At 42.6% G+C, this 22,482-nt stretch overlaps 1 protein-coding gene across 1 annotated transcript in view; it reads right to left on the bottom strand.

Moving 5' to 3' along the window:
* LOC146797324 (G protein-coupled receptor 22-like) overlaps positions 1-22,482 on the bottom strand; it is a 1,041,243-nt gene that overhangs the window by 340,505 nt on the left and 678,256 nt on the right. The window contains exon 3 of the mRNA XM_085624334.1: positions 12,767-12,910. The gene's annotated coding sequence lies outside the window, so the exon portion shown is untranslated. The remainder of the gene's footprint in view (positions 1-12,766; positions 12,911-22,482) is intronic.

The following is a 22,482-nucleotide window of genomic DNA, read 5'->3' as shown; positions in this document are numbered from 1 at the left end:
GTTACAAAAAATCTAACTTTATCCTGCAGCAAGCATTACCATAAAGGCACGACAACAAAAAACAACTGAAAAAGGTATTTTACATTATGAGTGTTATAATTTCCACAATTTAATAGTCATTCCTTTTGCTATTGTTACTCCACTAAAGTGCAGAAATAGGATAACTGATGGATAGTGTAGGGGTACAATTTACTATTCCAACTCCAGGAAGGTGCAGCAGTAGGGAAAGTGATGGATGGTGTAGGGGTGCAAATTACTATTCCAACTCCAGGAAGGTGCAGCAGTAGGGAAAGTGATGGATGGTGTAGGGGTGCAATTTACTATTCTAACTCCAGGAAGGTGCATCAGTAGGGAAAGTGTTGGATGGTATAGGGGTGTAATTTACTATTCTAACTCCAGGAAGGTGCAGCAGTAGGGAAAGTGATGGATGGTGTAGGGGTGCAAATTACTATTCTAACTCCAGGAAGGTGCAGCAGTAGGGAAAGTGTTGGATGGTGTAGGGGTGCAATTTACTATTCCAACACCAGGAAGGTGCATCAGTAGGGAAAGTGATGGATAGTGTAGGGGTGCAATTTACTATTCCAACTCCAGGAAGGTGCAGCAGTAGGGAAAGTGATGGATGGTGTAGGGGTGCAATTTACTATTCTAACTCCAGGAAGGTGCAGCAGTAGGGAAAGTGTTGGATGGTGTAGGGGTGCAATTTACTATTCTAACTCCAGGAAGGTGCAGCAGTAGGGAAAGTGATGGATGGTGTTGGGGTGCAAATTACTATTCTAACTCCAGGAAGGTGCAGCAGTAGGGAAAGTGTTATGTACTATATGTTAAAATGAATTTAATTTTTGCAAAAAGTTATTGTAAATTTGCATTTCTCTACAACGTTCATTTTTCTCATTTTTTCCTTTTATCACTTTTGCAGACAATTGTTTTTGTTTTACATATCCAATCAATACATAAGTGTCTACTCCAGCCTACAGGCCATTCCCACTTAAGAAGACTCAGCAAGAAAACCAATTTCAAAAAAACAAGGTATTTTAAAACAACATTATAAGGTGCAGCAGTAGAGAAAGTGTTGGATGGTGTAGGGGTGCAATTTACTATTCCAACTCCAGGAAGGTGCATCAGTAGGGAAAGTGTTGGATGGTATAGGGGTGTAATTTACTATTCTAACTCCAGGAAGGTGCAGCAGTAGGGAAAGTGATGGATGGTGTAGGGGTGCAATTTACTATTCCAACTCCAGGAAGGTGCAGCAGTAGGGAAAGTGTTGGATGGTGTAGGGGTGCAATTTACTATTCTAACTCCAGGAAGGTGCAGCAGTAGGGAAAGTGATGGATGGTGTTGGGGTGCAAATTACTATTCTAACTCCAGGAAGGTGCAGCAGTAGGGAAAGTGTTATGTACTATATGTTAAAATGAATTTAATTTTTGCAAAAAGTTATTGTAAATTTGCATTTCTCTACAACGTTCATTTTTCTCATTTTTTCCTTTTATCACTTTTGCAGACAATTGTTTTTGTTTTACATATCCAATCAATACATAAGTGTCTACTCCAGCCTACAGGCCATTCCCACTTAAGAAGACTCAGCAAGAAAACCAATTTCAAAAAAACAAGGTATTTTAAAACAACATTATAAGGTGCAGCAGTAGAGAAAGTGTTGGATGGTGTAGGGGTGCAATTTACTATTCCAACTCCAGGAAGGTGCATCAGTAGGGAAAGTGTTGGATGGTATAGGGGTGTAATTTACTATTCTAACTCCAGGAAGGTGCAGCAGTAGGGAAAGTGATGGATGGTGTAGGGGTGCAATTTACTATTCCAACTCCAGGAAGGTGCAGCAGTAGGGAAAGTGTTGGATGGTGTAGGGGTGCAATTTACTATTCTAACTCCAGGAAGGTGCAGCAGTAGGGAAAGTGATGGATGGTGTTGGGGTGCAAATTACTATTCTAACTCCAGGAAGGTGCAGCAGTAGGGAAAGTGTTATGTACTATATGTTAAAATGAATTTAATTTTTGCAAAAAGTTATTGTAAATTTGCATTTCTCTACAACGTTCATTTTTCTCATTTTTTCCTTTTATCACTTTTGCAGACAATTGTTTTTGTTTTACATATCCAATCAATACATAAGTGTCTACTCCAGCCTACAGGCCATTCCCACTTAAGAAGACTCAGCAAGAAAACCAATTTAAAAAAAACAAGGTATTTTAAAACAACATTATAAGGTGCAGCAGTAGAGAAAGTGTTGGATGGTGTAGGGGTGCAATTTACTATTCCAACTCCAGGAAGGTGCATCAGTAGGGAAAGTGTTGGATGGTATAGGGGTGTAATTTACTATTCTAACTCCAGGAAGGTGCAGCAGTAGGGAAAGTGATGGATGGTGTAGGGGTGCAAATTACTATTCTAACTCCAGGAAGGTGCAGCAGTAGGGAAAGTGTTGGATGGTGTAGGGGTGCAAATTACTATTCTAACTCCAGGAAGGTGCATCAGTAGGGAAAGTGATGGATGGTGTAGGGGTGCAATTTACTATTCCAACTCCAGGAAGGTGCATCAGTAGGGAAAGTGATGGATGGTGTAGGGGTGCAATTTACTATTCCAACTCCAGGAAGGTGCAGCAGTAGGGAAAGTGATGGATGGTGTAGGGGTGCAATTTACTATTCCAACTCCAGGAAGGTGCAGCAGTAGGGAAAGTGTTGGATGGTGTAGGGGTGCAATTTAATATTCCAACTCCAGGAAAGTGCAGCAGTAGGGAAAGTGATGGATGGTGTAGGGGTGCAATTTACTATTCTAACTCCAGGAAGGTGCAGCAGTAGGGAAAGTGTTGGATTGTGTAAATGTTATGTTTTTGGTATTTCATTTATTTTGTCAGGCTAATTTTTTTCTCTTCTCTTCTCTTTTCAGATAATGTCTAGTCTGGAAGCTGCAACATTTATTAAATCCAAGAAGGGCAAAAATTTATTAAACCATGGTGGATACATATATAGTAAGGAAAGAATAAGTTTAACTAGAAATCATTGGAGGTGTGTGCAATACTACACTACCCATTGCAGTGGCAGAGCGGTTACTGTTGATAATTTAGTTGTGAAAACTACAGAACATAACCACTCTGCCTCTGCAATGGAGGTAGAAATAAGAGAAACAATAAACGAAATGAAAGCTATTGCAAGCACCTCCAATGATTCTACAGGATCCATTTTAAGAGAGGTTGCACAGCATGTCCCCAGTCATGTTGCTAGTAACATGCCTATAATTCCTAATTTGAGAAGAATTATTCAGAGACAAAAGCAGGCAAGTAACATTCAATTATCTACACCACATTCTTTCTCTGACATTAGAATTCCTCATGATCTTTCTATTTCTTTTTCTGATGAACCTTTCCTTCTGCATGACAACGAAAACCCTCAGAAACGAATTCTCATTTTTAGTACCCCACGTAACCTTGCTAAGTTAGAAAGTAGTGAAATTTGGATGATGGATGGGACGTTTAAAAGTACACCCCATCCTTTCACTCAAATTTACACTATACATGCTAAAATTAACAATAGTGTTATTCCCTTAGTTTATAGTTTGCTACCTGATAAGACTTCTGCAACATACACTGAACTTTTATCAGTGATTAAAAGTAAAACATCTTCAAGTCCTCGAAAAATAATTATTGATTTTGAATTGAGCATGATCAATGTGATCACTAAAACGTACACGGATACCCAAATTCAGGGATGTTTTTTTCATTTTTCGCAGGCATTTTGGCGTAAATTACAGAAAACATCCCTAGTTGCAGAATATTCTCGGGATAGCAAACTACAATTTGAACTAAAAAAATTAACAGCACTTTGTTTTGTTCCTCCCGATAGTGTGGACGAGTACTACACTGCAATTATAGAATCTGTTTATTATACGAGTAACGAAGAAAAATTGGCACCCATTCTAAATTATTTTGAGGACACATGGATTGGACACCTAAGCAGATCGGGTCGCAGGAGGAAGCCACGATTCCATGTGGAGTGGTGGAACTGCTACACGAGTTGTTTAGAGGGAGAAGCAAAAACAAACAATGCCATTGAGGGATGGCATAACTCCTTCAACCACACAATTGGCAAACCACATCCAAACTTCTACTCTTTTTTGGAAACTTTGAAGAAGGAGCAAAGTTTTCAGGAAATGAGAATAGCCCAAACACTCGCAGGTAGTCTAAACCCACGAGTAACAGTCAAAACAAGGGAAATGTCTGAGAGACTATTGGCAATTCTACAACAATTTTCGTTGTGTGTGGCTATAGACTACCTGGAAAATCTTTCTAACATTCTTTCTTTCTAAAATGATGTATTAACTTACTTTCCTGCTTTGCTTCAAAATTTATTATTTTTCAAATTACAATTGGCATACAATTTTTTTTTCTAAAAACTTTTACAAACAAGTCGGGTCCTTTTTTTTTTAAACAAATCTTCATTTCAAGCAAAAACTACAAATGTGTTAAAATTTACTGTCCCATAGTATTTGAACAATTTTTCTAAATCGGAACGCCATTAATATAATTATCGATAACTTCCATTATAATTTCCGTCCTATGAAATCACCAAAAGTCAAACGGTTCTAAATTCTACACGTCAAACCATAATCCAAAATGCACTTTGCTGCTTAATCACCATTTTTTAATCAATCTTTAATATCCAAATTTTCCAAGTGCGCTACTTTTTTCCAATTCGAAATGAAGATCGACATTACTTTTGTTACTTCCTAAGTAAAGAAATCAACTTTCTGAACAGTAACTTTTAATTCTTTAACAGTTACAAACTTTTTTTAAATAAAAAAATAACTTTTCGCGACCCGACTTAGGCATACATTAATGACATTAATGTGGACATGTTTAAAAACATTTCAGACATCAATTAGTTTTCCCGCAACCTCTCCTTATTCTTTCCTCACTATATATGTATCCCTTTTAAAGGTTTAATCTATAATATCAAATGAAAGTATTTCCTACCTGACCGCAGATCAGCTTCCTGCTGCTTCCTCCTCCGATGCTCTGCAAAATGGCGCATTACGTCGACGCTCACGTCATTACGTCATCGCGTGCATCAAAATATTCAACGGACTACTTTATTTAACTAATCTGTTAATAAATGTTTATAAATGTAAATAAAATATTAATATGTTTTCTGGAAAATGTTACTTACATTGCAAAATTAAATAAAAATATGGTTTATTTTATCAATATTTTTGTATAAATAAATATATTCAAAAAAATAATTGTTTGCTGTTATTATTTATTAAAAAGTGATTTAAACTTCAAAATTGTAACTATTTAAATGTAAATTTACTAAATATGTTCCTTACCTCGACTCTTTTGTCTTTTCCCTTCAAAACTTCCTCTTTCTTCTCTTTCTGATCCTTCTTTTCTTGTTCCGCGGGTTCTATATTCTGAAGCTGCCAAAATAAATGAAGGACAAATAAGCTCATTGACTTCAATGCAAAACCGTGGGAATTTTTTTTAAAAAGTAACTACTTTTTTACCTTCTCTATTTTTTAATATAATATTATTTTTAAAATGCATTTTTTATTACTCTTTTAATTTTAATTTTTTTTTTATATTTATAATTTTTTTTTTAAAAATTCTCTTAATATTTTTATTAAAAGTCAAAAAGTACTCTTCCATTTTATGTTAAATAATTATACTTTATTTTAGAAACTTAAAAATACTCTAGTATTAATCATTCTTATTACTTATTAAGTACTCTTAATTTTTTATTTTATTAAATTTATAATATACTTTTTTTTCCAAAAAAAAAACAAGATATAAAATAATGTAAAAAATACACTTTAAAATTTTAAAAATACTCAAGTATTAATATGTAGTTACTCACTCTTTTTTTTTTATTTTAAATATTAAATACTCTTTCTATTTATAATAATTCTCAAGTATTAATTTAACTTTTTACAAACTCACTATTAACTCTAATATGTTTCAAATTAAATTTAAAAATACTCTTTCTATTTAGAGAAATACTCAAGTATTAATTTAAGTATCCTAAAAAACACTTCTATTAGTCAAAATACTCAAGTATTAATATTTTGAAAAACTAATCACTTTTCAAGTATTAATATTTAGTTACTCACTCTTATTTTTTTTATTACAAATATTAAATACTCTTTCTATTTAAAATAATTCTCAAGTATTAATTTAACTTTAATAAACTCACTCTTAACTCTAATATGTATCAAATTAAATTTAAAAATACTCTTTCTATTTAGAGAAATACTCTAGTATTAATTTAACTATCCCAAAAAACATTTCTATTAGACAAAATACTCAAGAATTAATATTTTGTAAAACTACTCACTTTTTTTAAATTATATTTTATTTAATAAAAATTAATTATACGATATATATATTTATTTAAAATAAAATACCAACATTAAAAAATGCGTTGTAATAGTATATGCGTTGTAAAAGTACTTACCATATAACATCATGCGTTGTAAATGCATGCGTTGTAAATGCATGCGTTGTAAAGGCATTTTCAAAGAATGCGTTGTAAAGCTATATGCGTTGTAAAAGTACTTACCATATAATAGCATGCGTTGTAAAAGCATGCGTTGTAAAAGTTTTTGCGTTGTAAAAAATGCGTTGTAATAGCATAGCGTTGTAAAAGTTGCGTTGTAAAGGTAGTTCCCCACGCTAAAGCCACCCTATATGGCTTCAAATGGCCTCATAGATCATGTATAAGGCGACACAGTGGATATCGCTGTGTCGCCTTATTCTGCGCCCTGGTGGTATTCCATGGGTGTTTCTGTGGGTTTTCCCATGCACACGCATGGAATTTGACGCTGCCCCAGATTTACCTGAGGAAGCACAAAATCCGTACTCCTCCTGAGGAAAGGCGTAACGAGGAGAAATATGTTTATTCTCCTCGTTTTTTCCTCTTTTCATGTGTCCTGCATTCTGCAGCACAAATAGAACGAGGAACATGCTGTTTTGGATTGTTTTTGTGCACCATAGTGCAAGGGTGCCTACATTGGCGCTAGGCTGCCGAAACTGCACCAGCACAAGCATAAAGGATCGGAAACCGCCATATGTCATAAATACGGTGCATTCCTACCTTTTCACTTTGGTGTAGGGCAGCGTAGTAGGGTGCCTTGCTGTGCTGCCCTAAGCGAAAATGCCATAAATGAGGCCCTCAATATTTAGGGTAGTTGTCTGCTGCTGATAAGTGCTGGTACTCTCCCTGTAAATGTGCTGCAGAAGTGAGGAGAAGTGCAGGTTCTCTCCCTTTAAAATTAAAGAAGTGCAGGTACTCAGCACCGGACAGCACCTGCCTTTTTCAAGCACTGGCTACACTGGTATAAGTACAAATGAAATGCATGTGTGAGAGGGGCTATGGGGAGACAAGGAGCACTGGTTAAGCGTGGCAGTGAGGGAGTTCGAGAAGAAGGAGGATTTTTATGGGGAGGGTGCCAACAAAGATTGTTGCCCTGGGTATCATCAGTGCTAAAGCCAGCCCTGCTGCTAAAGCTGGTAAAGTATTCCCTCCTGAATCCTCCACCCATTGTCAGTGATCTAGATATTAAACAACAAAGGGCAGAGGACACATCCATGCCTATGTCCATACTCGATGAACATATGCTTTCTCCACTACCTGGAATCTTCATACACAAACAGATGTTCCTCTGAAGTTCACACATGATCCATGGGCAAACCGCTCAAGCATTTTATTTCACAGTTTTGCCCAATCCACCACCGCAGATGCAGTGGCCTTGAAGTCCACAAATGCATGGTACATGCAGAGCAGGAAGAGCGCTGTTTTTAAGCAGGAAGCAGAACTCAAGAGAATTGTACCAGAGCAGGAGAAAATACATGGGTGAGGCCATTGTACAGACAGACCCCTGATGCATTTGCAATGCAATAGGTCTCGCATTACTGATAGTTTGAGGTATTGGCGCTGCAAATAATAATGCAACGCCAATAGCTCATACTTTCAGTAATGCGAGACCTAGTGCATTGCAAATGCTTTCGTAGTGAGCCAGGAACCAGCATTGTATGTCTCAGTGCAGTACCACAAGCTGCTCATAGAAGCCCCTACTGAGCAAAGCACCAGCACTGCATGACTCGGTGCAGTACCGCAAGCTGCTCCTAGAGGTCCCTAGTGAGCAAGGCACCAGCACAGCATGTCTAGCTGCAGTACCGCAAACTGCTGCTAGAGGTCCCTAGTGAGCAAGGCAGCAGCAGTGTGGGCCTCTTTGGTCACATATGGTAGTGCAACCACCTGCATAAGATATGGTAAATCCACCCTACCCATATTGCATTTCATGCAAGACAGTACTACGAGTACATTCAAATAGCTATGTCCATATATACAATTAGTAGCTTTGAAATGTGACAAAAGAATTATTACATTAATTTCGGATTAGGTTTTACTCTTTGTGGAGCTGATGAAGGGAAATTTATAGACTGTCTCATATAAATGTGAGATGTTCTAGTGAGCGAAGTAACCACTGCCAGCCTAGCTTAGGACCTAGTGTGTGTCTTGTCTGATGAATGTAAGAAAATAATGCGTTGAGGCTGTAATTGAAACCTAGGGAGTAACAACACATATTACAGGGGGTGTCCTCATCGGAGGTTACAAGAAGAGACAAGGCGGTACCAAGGAGGGACTACTAAGCCTATTGAGCAATGAAAAGCCACCATTTACAAAGGACAGGGACAGGAGCCAATAAGAAAGATGGGCGGAAAGTGGGTGGGGCTTTATGCCCATATCCTGAATACAGTGCCTGACTCTTGCCGGCCCCATGATGCGCCTCACCATGCCCCAAGCTGTAATTCACAAGTAACCTGACAAGCAGCTCTTCAATTATCACGACTCTGAGCGATTTTTGTCTTATTCTGCTGGGACTCTTGGAACCTCCACTCACGTGCCTTCCAACAGAACGCAAGCTTAATTATCTTGTGACCTTGCCCCACCTGGATGTTTTGACAGTGCCCTACCTGGATTTTTGACAGTGCGCCCTCTCGCCACTGCATATAAATAACAGTAACCTGGTCCTGATGATGGCCTAAATACCTCTACAGGCTGAAACGCCGTTGACTTTTACAGCAGAATTTTCAGCGTTCCCTTCAAGGATACCCCACTTGATTATTTTTGTATTCATTACCATTTATTGTTTGGTTATCCTAACTTTGTAAATTTTACTTTCACTTGTTCCTTGTTGTGCCCCCTCCTATCGCTGTACATACTTCTCACGTGTCACTTGTGGCGTCATAATCCTTCACGAGCACTTGTGCACAGTATCCCACAGGTTACATGTCATTCAATGTAACGCAGTGTCACCTGTGTCATACGTTTGATTATATTAAGTTAAAATGTCAAATATGTATATTCACTAAAATACAATTTATGTTGGAAAGAAATTTGTCTCCCTGGTTTTCTGCCTTTTTGATTCCATTCTTAGCAACTAATTGTGCTATATGTAACTGACCTTCAATTGAAACCCTTTTGAGACATTGTTGTATGATATAGATGATTGCCCTTTGGGGTATATGGGCTACCTCCTGTAGTCTGATGCTGACTACTCTATATCCTGAATACAGCATGTCTCGAAGAGACAGCGCAAGCGCTGCCTAGGCGAGACCTAAAAAGTGTAAGCGTTACCAGAGAAATTAATCTTTGGTAGGAAGGGAGATGGTGAAGAAGAAGTCCCCAAACCTGTGCTCCGGTTAACCCTTAGACTGGTGAGATCATAACAAGCCAGGATGTCTCCACATGACATTTCTGAACCTTTACGTCAATCAGAGGCATCTTAAGGTTTTTTAGGGCCACTGCCCTCTTTGGCCGGGTCACTGACAGTGCACAGGTACACTGGTCCAATTTGTTAGATCTAATATTCAGGGATAGTGATGCGTGCTTTCAATATGGTAATACAGTAGCCCCCTAATATTACTGCAAATAATCTCGGAGACCCCCTCTCATTTCTAATATCTGAGGTCCTGTTTTGATCGAAAAGAAACTTTTTATGGATGTTGCATGAAACATAAACACAACATTTCTCTGCAAAATGTCTGCAATGGACTCTCACACATCATCCACTTTAAACATAAATGAAAGGAAAACAGTGTTTAAAACAATCTGTTTCAGAACTGTTCAAAGTCTTGAGGGTAAGGCTCTCTGCAGAACAGAGCTGGTTTTATCAGAGGGCCCCTGGAAGGCTGTGGCCCTGGGTCAGAGTCCACTTTACCCATGCCTTGAAATGTCTCTGAAGTCAATGTTAGATTGTAGGATTCTCACACGCAACAAGGCTGCTTCTCTCAGAGCAGAGATAATTACATGCATGTCCTAGCTCAAATGAGCCCTTCCTGCTGCAATCAAAGGAGGCTGGGAGGGAGAAAGCTATTACAATGTTCGACCAGCTTGTCACGCCTCCGCCATCGACTCCCAAAACTGAAGCCAAACTGGCTCTTTATCCAGGGATGAGACATGCGTGACTGATCCCTGCGATAATCATGGCCTGTCCAAAATAACAACAGCTAAGCACCAAAAAAAAGCAAAATGCCAAATGAATTCAAGTAATCCAATAAGGGGCGTCACTGCCAAACGCACAACTAAACACAGTAACTGATGAAACTGAGGAAAGAGGCCTCCATCTCAGGGAGTGAGGGCCCTGGAGGACATGCAACACTGGCACCTGGACTCAGTCTGTTTGCAAAATTACAAGTTGATGACACAGAGTCCTCTGCTGGAAGTGCACCTTGGATCTTCCATGTAAAAAGTATGTTACCTGAAGAAGGGCAAGGTTTATGAACAAAGTAAAGATACCGATACATCAACGTCACTCAGACTAGTGTTGTTCCTGCTCTGAGAATATATCACTTTCAAGATGAGCTCATAACAGCACTGAATATGCAGTATGAACATCTGTTAACACTCACATTAAACAAACAAATTGCTGTAGCTGCTTCGGGGGCTACCATGGGAATACTAGGCGAGCCTGGGTCCATCTAGGCCGGGACCAATTGTAATCATTCAAGAGTAATTGGTGGCATTGAAGTAATTTCTGTATCGATATTTACATGAAATTACCAAGACTATTCTATTATGCTACATCACGCAATTTCAGAGAGAACTTTTAACACAAGACTGAGTGTTCAGGTAATTTTTTACCACGAGCGACATTTCAGGTAGATTTATTGCCCAAACGGATCATTTAAGCAATTTTTGAGCATGAAACTACAAATCTGAACACAAACGGCAGTTCATTTAACATGGGTGATCAACAAACATTTCAATTAGATTTTTAACTGAGCGCAAAACTACAAATCCAAATGTGAATCGCAGTAGTTTCAACACAAGCAACCAGAAATCAACTCGAAATTACATTTTCGAGTTGTATTTTTACCTGAATGGACCCTTTGGGTAATTTTTGGAGCGCGAGTTGCATTCTGTGTCATTTCGTGTACATTTGTGATAATTTCACATAATCATGCTACACAAAATTATGCATGTTAAATCCACCCCTATCTATCTCTGACCTAGAACAGGGGAGCCCGAGCCATTTCTCTCATCAGGGTTTTGGGAGTGGCCTATTATAAAGATCCGGCTTTAAGAAGCTGTGTGCAAGGAAGCTGGAAAGGCAGAGGAGCCAGAAAGAGAGGTGCTGACCACAGAGATCACTTGACCAAGCAGATGCTGAAAATCCAGTCCTGCAGACCAGTGCTTGGTACCAGAGATCGTTCCCCCTATAACCCACCACGCTTTGAGAGATGTTTGTCTGCAATGGGACATCAACGGCTGGATGCAGCAAAAAATGAAGTAAAAAGCACAATATTGAAAGAAATCTTAGAATCAAATTATTATGTAGAATCACTGGGGCTCAGCTTGCTTCTGACCCCTTTCGGTTGTTAAAAAATGACAAAATGTTATTCCAACAACAAGCTGCACACTATGGCACGGTAACTGCCATGTGGCTCTCCAAGCACGCGCCATAAGTGGAGGACTCCACACCCCTGCAAGGTCCCACTTGACAATGACCACCTAACTTTAGAAGAGACAAACAACATGGCCAGAGTTATCATCGCAGCAGAGATGGGAGTGCATTTTACCCTGGAGCTGAGACGATTCTATGGTTCCCTGGAGCTGAGACGATTCTATGGTTCCCCGTCTCAGAAGGTATCACATTTAATCTCCTCTCCATCACCACAAAACCAGAGTAAACCTTTGCGGCACATCGAATAAAGACTGTCTCTTCACCATCCCGCATCACCCTGTGCTCCACCGCCATGACCTGATGCACACGCTCTGCTTCTTCAGGTCCACCAGAGGTGGGTGACTGGTCTGGTCCACAGACCCTGTCACCTGGAACACTTCCTGTGGAACTCTGGAAGCAACTCAATGGAACACGTGTGATGACACAACTCAAGACCCACAAGTGCCCGAGTGCTGCACTGCGGTGTGGGAACCCACAAGCACAACACTGGTTTCCACAATGGAGATCTCTTGCTTACAAATGTGCATCACACAGCATTATTGCATGGCATGGCATAACTATGATACTGCATATAGACTCAGAAATACTTGGCTTTCAAAGGAAAAATCTTGTAGAATCTTGGGGGGGGGGGCAGCAGGTGGCTGAGCTGTAAGTGCACTAATTGCATTCATTCATTCGATTAATATTGTCTTTATGTAATGCCTTCTTCAGAAGGGGACAACATCCGGCTACCAAGGTCCATAAGGTCACTATTAGTAATATTTTATCATCTTTCCAGGCACTTGGTTCACAAACATCTTACCAGACAAGGGCATTCATAGCTTTTGCATCTCCGGGAAGGATGTCTGTGGATGTTCATTCATTCACTAATCATTAGAAGCCATGCCTGTAGCGCTGGCATAGGGCGAGGGAGCTCCGCAGTCATCACGAAACAGCTCAAATTCCGCTGGAAGGAAAAAAGGATGCGAGTTAAATGCACCTGACTAAAACACAAAGAGACACAGACCAGGCCACGCATGCAAGGAGGCAGGAGAAGCATGTTTTGAGAACTTCCACATAGCAGCATATGTCATAAAAGAAGTGTTGTATCTCTTATAAGAACAAGTAGCCCAATAATGTTGCTCTCCCTAATACAGGTAGGCATCATAGATCCATCTCTACTGCCCTCTAGTGGAGAGACCCAAACAGGTTTTAAAAATGCGATAAAATTCAAAGTGGTACTGCGGATGCCCTCATTCCCTCAATAGCACTTCCTGTTACGCGAAATGTCCAAATAAAACACCAGGGGGCATATTTACAAGCGGGCGATAAAAAATTATCGCCTCTTTTGCGGCCGTTTTCGGCCGAAAAGCAGCGATAATTGTATTGCCTAATTAGCAAGGCCACGCTAACACGTGAAACCTTGCTTTAGCGTGGGGATTCCTAACGCCCAGCTTTGCATCTCTAATGAGATGCAAAGTGGGCGTTCCTGACCTAACATGACAGGAGAAAGGTCGCTAAGCGACGTTTCTCCTATCATCAAGCCCCACGCTATGAAGCATAGCGTCAGGAAAAGTAGCGATAACCCCTGTTATCGCTACTTTCCTTACGCCTGCTTCAGGACTGACTTAGCCATGATATCCTATGGAAGGTGGATATCATGGCTAAGTTTGTGAGTCCCTATCAACAAGCTAACGCCACACTACGTGAGATTATCGCTGGGTTTCCAACGATAATCTCACATTAGGCAGTTAGCGTGAGGATTTTTATCGCTGAGGAGATAAGCGTTGCTAATAGCACGCTATCTCAGCGATAAAAATCCACATTACCCGGCGATAATTATCCTCACACTAAGAGCGCTGAGCGATAATTATCGCCGGGTGTTGCTGATATGCCCCCAGGTTTGGCCTCTTGGAGCAGAAGACAAGCCAAGTCTAATGCCCGGCCAGGGACAAGCCAAGTCTAATGCCCTGCCAGGGACAAGCCAAGTCTAATGCCCAGCCAGGGACAAGCCGAGTCTAATGCCCAGCCAGGGACAAGCCGAGTCTAATGCCCAGCCAGGGACAAGCCGAGTCTAATGCCCAGTCAGGGACAAGCCGAGTCTAATGCCCAGCCAGGGACAAGCCAAGTCTAATGCCCAGTCAGGGACAAGCCAAGTCTAATGCCCTGCCAGGGACAAGCCAAGTCTAATGCCCAGCCAGGGACAAGCCAAGTCTAATACCCAGCCAGGGACAAGCCGAGTCTAATGCCCAGTCAGGGACAAGCCAAGTCTAATGCCCAGCCAGGGACAAGCCAAGTCTAATGCCCAGCCAGGGACAAGCCAAGTCTAATGCCCAGTCAGGGACAAGCCAAGTCTAATGCCCAGCCAGGGACAAGCCAAGTCTAATGCCCTGCCAGGGACAAGCCAAGTCTAATGCCCTGCCAGGGACAAGCCGAGTCTAATGCCCAGCCAGGGACAAGCCAAGTCTAATGCCCAGCCAGGGACAAGCCGAGTCTAATGCCCAGTCAGGGACAAGCCGAGTCTAATGCCCAGCCAGGGACAAGCCAAGTCTAATGCCCAGCCAGGGACAAGCCAAGTCTGATGCCCAGCCAGGGTGGGTACCGCGATGCTTTGTGAGGATATTAGTGGCGACCCCCAATGAGGGTGAAACTGGTGCTCGATTGCGTGGGTTCTGGTTCGGGGAGGACCTGGCCTGGCAGTTCAGGCTGGACTGTTCCCATGAGGAGCAGGGTCAAGACTGATTTGCATATGGCTGGGTTCAAGCAGAGGAGGCGGGGTGGACGAAAGAACGGTGGCTTGGAATGCTACCTCGAGTGATTGACTGTGGTTGCACTTACTTCAAGCTCATGTGTGTTTTTTGTGAAACTATGATTACTACAACCGTGTGTTACAAATGTAGTTTCAATGGCCACAAGAAATGCTAAGTTCCAACTGGTCGCAGTAGCGGCCGGCACAGATAAGAGCGGTGGAGCGGGTCGGGGAAGTCGACAGACGACAGGATAAGTAACATCAAATATATATATTTTTAAACACTTACCTTGCGCCAAATCTGCAATGCGCCGACTGCAAGGTATGTGTTTTTTTAAATATTTTTTATTTAATGTTACTTATCCCGTCGTCTGCCGCCTTCCCTGACCCCCACTCCGTCCCGCCCCCTATCGCCTCATCGCCTCACCGCCTCACCGCTCTTACCTGTGCCGGCCGCCACTGACTGGTTGACCCAAACTCTTTCAAGTAAATGACAGGCGGTGCCTCTATTTCAGGGCCTAGTTTCAAACCCTCCGAGGTTAGCTAAAAGGTGCTTTTCCTTCCTGCCTTTTTAGGTCGAACCAACTAGACAGCGCATGGGGCGATAAGATTGCTGCAGCGATCAACAGAATTTCAGAGCAGCCACGGGCTCAAAAGACTTTAACATCCAAATTTAATTGGGTTAGAATTGCGTGATTGATTACATATAGGGCACCGTTATTCCTATTTCAATATTATTGATAAGGTTACATGGCTTCGATCCCTACTTCTCAGGGGCCCTTCAGGAGGTGAAATCTCCACACATAATGCATACGCTTTGAATTTGGGGTGAAGATTCCTTACATGGGGTTCCGGGGGGCGGTGAGCTGCGTCTAAGCATGAACATCAATTAACCAAAATGCAAGGCGTAGCGCAAGTGACGTCATATACCCTTTGACCTTCAATTTCAATCACACACACATGCTTACACATACAAACATATTCACAATTACCAACACTCTCTTTTGCATGTAAGCACATACATGCTCCCTGCAAGCACGCACGCCGAGGCAAGTAAAAACATTGGGGCAGATTTATGTTAACTGGCGCATCCCTGCATATCAGCAGGGATGCGCCAATTATTATGCGCCACAGCTGCGCCACCATGGATGCGCCGCATTTATAATGCGGCGCACCATGGGGCAAAAACGGCACAGATGCGTGACGCATCTGTGCCGAAAAGTGGCGCATTGCTGGAGTTGCGTCGCAAGCGCGATGCAGCTCCAGCAATGATCTGGGGGGCCCTATCTGTACAATGCTGCGTCAATCCTTACGCCTGCTTCAAGCAGGCGCAGGGTTTTGACGCAGCATGGGCCTAAAAGTAACTGAGTGAAATCTTGTAGATTTCACTCAGCCACTTTTAGGAGGCGTTCCTGCGCCGTAACGCCCCCACCTGCCCTGGAGCGCCTACATGTGGCGCAGGGCTTTACAACGTGACGCATCTCCCAGATGCGTCACGTTGTAAATACCCCGCACCATGGCGCAGGATTTGCGCCGCTGCTGCATCACAAAAGTGACGCAACGGCGGCGCAAAAGTGGCGCAAGTGATACATAAATCTGCCCCATTGTTTTCTTGCCTCGGCTGCCTGGGAAGATCATATTCTAGCTAATTGTGCTAATTTTTTAATAACCCTAATAGTGGAACTGCAACCGACGTCCATAAGGACAGGTTGCCATGGTGTCCTGGCACCGATTTTGCTGCCTCCTAGGCCAGGGGTTGCAAAGGCAGTGCCGGAGGTTACAAGGGGCAAGTCAGGGGTTGCAGCTGCGACCCCTGGCGACTCCGAACTGACGTTGGTGCCTCTAGGGTCAGGAGGAAATGATGGTTTCTTTCTGAATTCATCAGCATTGAAAGATGAATGTTCTCTGGTTCCCATAATTGGCTCTGAACTTCAAGATTGGTAACACACCGAAGCCGGCTCCTGGCCCGCCCGCGCGTGACAAATGACTAGTCCCGACAAACAACGCATAATGGGGAAAAATGCCTCAATTTCTCGCATGCAGCAAAAATATATATATCTTTACTGAGTTTAGAAGGCAGTGGCTGAGGCGCCCGCCTCCTCTTTTCAGTTGGCCTGGAGCGCGCGCGCTGAATGGTAAAATGATATCGATTTACAGAGAGATGGATAACGGGCTCTCTCTGCACCATGAATCACTAGGTGAGGCAAAGAGAGTTAATAGCCACCCTACCTGAGGAACAGCAGACAGCAGAGCCGCGCGCAGCGCCTGCGCGCGGGCAGCCGGGCAGAGCAGCACTTAGCGGGCGCTGTGCGCATCATTGATGGGAAGGCCGTGCCATCGTTTACGGCTGTTCATCAGTGTGAAACAAGTGTCTGATTATATTATGAGCCAAATGCCTCCTCAAATAGCCGATACACTTGTCTGAATTGCCAGCGTGGCTAGGGCAGGGAGTGACATGCGAGGCATGCCTTTAGTCTGGGGACGGGCAGCCAGCTTGACAGAGGGAAGCCACAGTGGCGTGGTAGACTGTGCAGCATGCATGCACCAGGGCCCTAGCCCCGGCTAGGCAGAGAAAGACTCTACAGAAGGGTCTTCCTCAAAGGAGGCACCAACACTTTAACCCCTTCGCTGCGGCGGGAATTCCGCCGCAGCGCTGGGGGGTGTGGGGGGGCAGCGCGGTGGCGCTGTGCTCATGACGGAGCCACTCCGTCATGAGCCACGGTTGAGCTGTGCTCATGACGGAGTGGTTCCGTCATGACTCCGCCCAGTTGCATTGTCCCCCCGCACAGGCGGGGAAACAGCGCCGCGTGGGCGGAGCGGCCGCCAACGGTCGTGGCATGACGGAACCACTCCGTCATGAGCACACGGCAACCGTGGCTCATGACGGAGTGGTTCCGTCATGAGCGGGGACGGGGTTAATGAGCCCCCCAACCATCACCCCAATCTTATTTGGTTTAGCTCTACAGCCGCCATCACTCAGGACAGCTCAAGAATACACGTCTGAGCTGGGGGCGAGGGGGTTGATGGGTGGAGTTGTGCATGGGTAAGCACAGTTCTGAATTACCAAATAGGCAAAGAAGACATCGGCCTATGGGCCCCACTCCTTTTAGGGGCCCCATGACAAAGGATCAAAATAATATTGATTTGATCTCAAATGAAAATTACAATCAAACTTTCTAAAATTGTTTCCAAATGAAAGAAAACAATGAATCAACTCAAAGAAATGAAAACGTTACTTTAAAGACTCTATAGAGAAAATACTGTATTCATGTAATGTAGTTGTTTATTAAAATTGTTGGTTAGTAAAATTAACAAGCATTGGCATAGCCAATAGGTCTCGCTTTTGGGACCGTATAAGTATTTAGTTATGCAGCACAATATCCTTGGTGCAACAACATCAAGTGTTGCATGGCTAAACACTTATAAGGTCCCAAAGGCGAGACCTATTGACTATGCCAATGCTTGTCTTTTGTTCTTGCAATGCTGGCAACTTGTTTCTGCATAATGATAACAGACCTTAGGGACTTTTCTTGCAGTTTTATATAGCGCAAACTTTGTCCAAAGGCATCAGAGCGCTTTAGATAGACACCTTGCATTTAAATTGACAACTGTAGCAAGGACTGTAAATGAACATATATGAAGGCATTAATTTGATTCAGTGCAGATTGCAACAAAATGCCAATTTTGCATAACAGTTTACATCGATCAACACGTGCAAAAAACAAGACGTGCCCGAGCTGTTTGGAACAAAAACACATTTACTGCATCAATCCATCAGTGCAAATGTGAGAGCAAAATTGCTTTTGTCTGTGCAAAGGTATGTGCCAGTCCCTCGCTTTTGGGACCTTTTAAGTATTTAGCTATACAGCACATTATGCAACAGTCCAAGGCGAAGCCTGAAAAGGTAGAAAGTGGGAACCATAGGGGAGAAAAATCAGAGCGGGAGAGGACAAGGAGTGCAAACTAAGGGGCAGATCTACAAGGCGGCGATAGAAAATTATCGCCGCTTTTGCGGCCGTTTTCAGCCGAAAAGCTGCGATAATTTTATCACCTAATTATCAAGCTCACGGTAACGCGTGAAACCTTGCGTTAGCGCAGGAATTCTGAACGCCCAGCTTTGCATCTCTAATGAGATGCAAAGTGGGCGTTCCTGACCTAACATGACAGGAGAAATGTCACTAAGTGACATTTCTCCTATCATCACGTCCCACGCTATGAAACAAAGCGGTAAGAAAAGTAGCGATAACCCCGGTTATCGCTACTTTCCTTTACGCCTGCTTCAGGACTGACTTAGCCATGATATCCTATGGAAGGTGGATATCATGGCTAAGTTTGTGAGTCCCTATCAACAAGCTAACGCCACATTTCGTGAGATTATCGCTGGGTTTCCAGCGATAATCTCACGTTAGGCAGTTAGCGCTAGGATTTTTATCGCTATTGAGATAAGCGTTGCTAATAGCACGCTATCTTAGCGATAAAAATCCATGTTAGCAGACGATAATTATCCTAGCGCTAAGTGCACTTAGCGATAATTATCGCCGGGTGTTGCTGATATGCCCCTAAAATAGAAATGAGAGAAAGAAAAATAGGAAGACAGAGGGACAAGGAAGTGTTGAGAAATAGATACAAGGTGAAGAAAGGAGAGAAGTGAGTTAGACAGAACAAGAAATGAGTGAGGAAGAGTAACGGGCAGAGACTGAAGGTGAAATAATACAATTATATAGAAAGCAGAATAAGGAGCAAAAGGGAAATGAAGAGAGAAAAAGCAGGAATCATAGTTCAAGAGAAATATAAACGGCATGATCATGGACAAACAAGAGTGCAAAAAAAATGTGAGGGATAGAAAGCAAAACAAGAGTGAAAGAAACGAGATGGAAAGAAAGTGAACTGATAGGTTAATGAGAGGGAGAGAAAGAGAAATGAGAGGCAGAAGGAAAAACGGCAGCTAAAGAAAGAGAAAGGAGAGGGTGAGAAGAGAAAAACAAAACTAGAGGGTAAGAGAAACGAGAAGAAAAGAGAAAGAAAGAGTAATACGAGAGGTGAGAAATAAAACAAAACCAGTGATTGTTTGTGCAATACTTTGTCTCCACGCAAATCATACTGAAATCCCTGTGGTAGGAAGCGGCTTCTTGGTTCTGAAAAAGATGCTGTTTTTCTTCCTGATGAATACAGGTGGCTGCAGCGGTTAGAGGAAAGCATTGTGGTTGAGGCGCACAGCTCGACGTTTCATGCAGTGCATTTTATCCGTCTACTGTATGAAGATGGCAGTACACGTGCTGCCTATGCGAGACCTAAAAAGTGTGGATATTACTTCTGGACTCAAGGAAGCATGTCTGGCACCCCAAGCGGCTATGTATACACAACGAAGCCTCCAACAACCAAGGAGGTGGCAAAAATGAACAGCGCTGGTTTTATTGGAGTCGTGCAAAAGATATGAAGAGCAGATACGTGCAGACGGAACTTCAAGTTCCATAGTCCTTAGCGAGAAACTCATATTGCGTGGGTCGGTGGTTTAAATAAGGGCCCAGTCCGGTTCCCCGTGATCCCAGGTCAGAATACGAGAGGGGGCGTGGGGGTACCGCTGATTTGGTCCCATGAGGAGAAGGATCACGAGAGGTGTTCAGGACTCTACTAAATGCTGAAAAGATGTCATGGCTGTAGAAGTGCATTTAATTGTTTAAAAAACAGAGGGGGCATTCAACGTAACAACAAGTTTGTTTGCATTTTGGCTTTCAAGCGAGAGCAAGTTTAGCTTAGAGTGATATTTCTTGAAGGAAATTTCCGTTTGAAAACCATTGCTGGTCACATGCCTTTTCTAGACAAGAGTGACAACATCGAGATTCGGTGGAACAATTTTATTATTTCAGGTCAGGACAGCTGATTGGGCAGTAGGCGTGGTTCAGTTTGCAAGGTTTACTACAATTTCCTGTCTGTTTGGCAGTAGTGTTCGGTTTTCTCTTTCTGTACTTGTGAACTCACCTGTGTTTGAGTAATTTAATAAAAACAGCACAACCAGTAGAACTCAAGAGCATCCGGCAGAAATGGTTTTAACTTATGATGTATAAAAGCAAACAAAATGACTGACTTGGAACAGTCAGACTGGTGGCAGCACCGATGCACTGGGAGAACGTGAAAACACATCGGGAGAGCAACAAACGGAGCGAGAGTGTAACAGGAGCAGCTGCACATACACTCTGCAACATTAAACAAGCATTGGCAGCACAGATGCACTGGGAGGACGTGAAAGCACATCGGGAGACAACAAACGGAGCGGGAGTGTAACGGAGGACGTGAAAGCACATCGGGAGAGTAACAAACGGAGCGGGAGTGTAACAGGAGCAGCTGCACATACACTCTGCAACATTAAACAAGCATTGGCAGCACCAATGCACTGGGAGGACGTGAAAGCACATTGGGAGAGCAACAAATGGAGTGGGAGTGTAACGGAGGACGTGAAAGCACATCGGGAGAGCAACAAACGGAGCGGGAGTGTAACAGGAGCAGCTGCACATAAAAAAAGCTTATCTATATACAACAAAAAAAAGCATGAACACTGCAACACCAACATGCAAGTTAAGAGATAACAAGCGCACGTAAAAAGCATAGGCCGCGCGGGCCCCGAAAGTTAAAGTGATTGCGATGCACTTAATTACCCGTGATGGAGAAAAGACAGATGGCGGCTTTGCGCATTCACGCGCACATGCACGCAAGCTTGAGGCCAGCAAAAGCCTCTGGTAGCACTTTGAAAACCCCCTTACTAAAAGTCGAGCTAGCAGCGCATGCGCTGCTCTAGGATCGGCCTAAAAACATATTAGGAGAAAATATGTGAGAAATTTTGACTGCCTAGAAGCATCTAAAGGGTTTAATCTGGCACTGAGTAAGCTTTGCCCTCCCCTGAACACGGCTGAGAAATCCAAACTCCTTTACTGTAAGACCATGGGGTGCTTTAGAATGTAGGTTGGGGCAGTGCTGTCGGAAGTAAGATCTTCATCGTTGGAAGTTAGATCTTCACTATTAGAAGTATGGTCTTTCCATTGGTAGTAAGGGCTTCATCGTTGGAAGTTAGATCTTCAGTATTGGAAGTATGGTCTTTCCATTGGAAGTAAGGGCTTCATTGTTTGAATTTAGATCTTTTGTTTGTTGGAAGTATGGTCTTTCCATTGGAAGTAAGGTCTTCATCGTTGGAAGTTAGATCTTCGCCGATGGAAGTATGGTCTTTCCATTGGTAGTAAGGTCTTCATCGTTGGAAGTTAGATCTTCGCCGATGGAAGTATGGTCTTTCCATTGGTAGCAAGGTCTTCATCGTTGGAAATTAGATCTTCACCGATGGAAGTATAGTCTTTCCATTGGTAGTAAGGTCTTCATCTTTAGAAGTTAGATCTTCATCGATGGAAGTATGGTCTTTCCATTGGTAGTAAGGTCTTCATCGTTGGAAGTTAGATCTTCATCGTTGGAATTTAGATCTTCGCCGTTGGAAGTATGGTCTTTCCATTGGTAGTAAGGTCTTCATCATTGGAAGTTAGATCTTCATCGATGGAAGTATGGTCTTTCCATTGGTAGTAAGGTCTTCATCTTTAGAAGTTAGATCTTCATCGATGGAAGTATGGTCTTTCATTGGTAGTAAGGTCTTCATCGTTGGAAGTTAGATCTTCATCGTTGGAAGTTAGATCTTCGCCGTTGGAAGTATGGTCTTTCCATTGGTAGTAAGGTCTTCATCGTTGGAAGTTAGATCTTCGCCGTTGGAAGTATGGTCTTTAAATTGGTGGTAAGGTCTTCATCGTTGGAAGTTA

This window comes from Triturus cristatus, chromosome 9, assembly GCF_964204655.1.
Source record: "Triturus cristatus chromosome 9, aTriCri1.1, whole genome shotgun sequence".
Lineage (NCBI taxonomy): Eukaryota > Metazoa > Chordata > Amphibia > Caudata > Salamandridae > Triturus > Triturus cristatus.
This window is presented reverse-complemented; position numbering and strand designations above follow the sequence as displayed.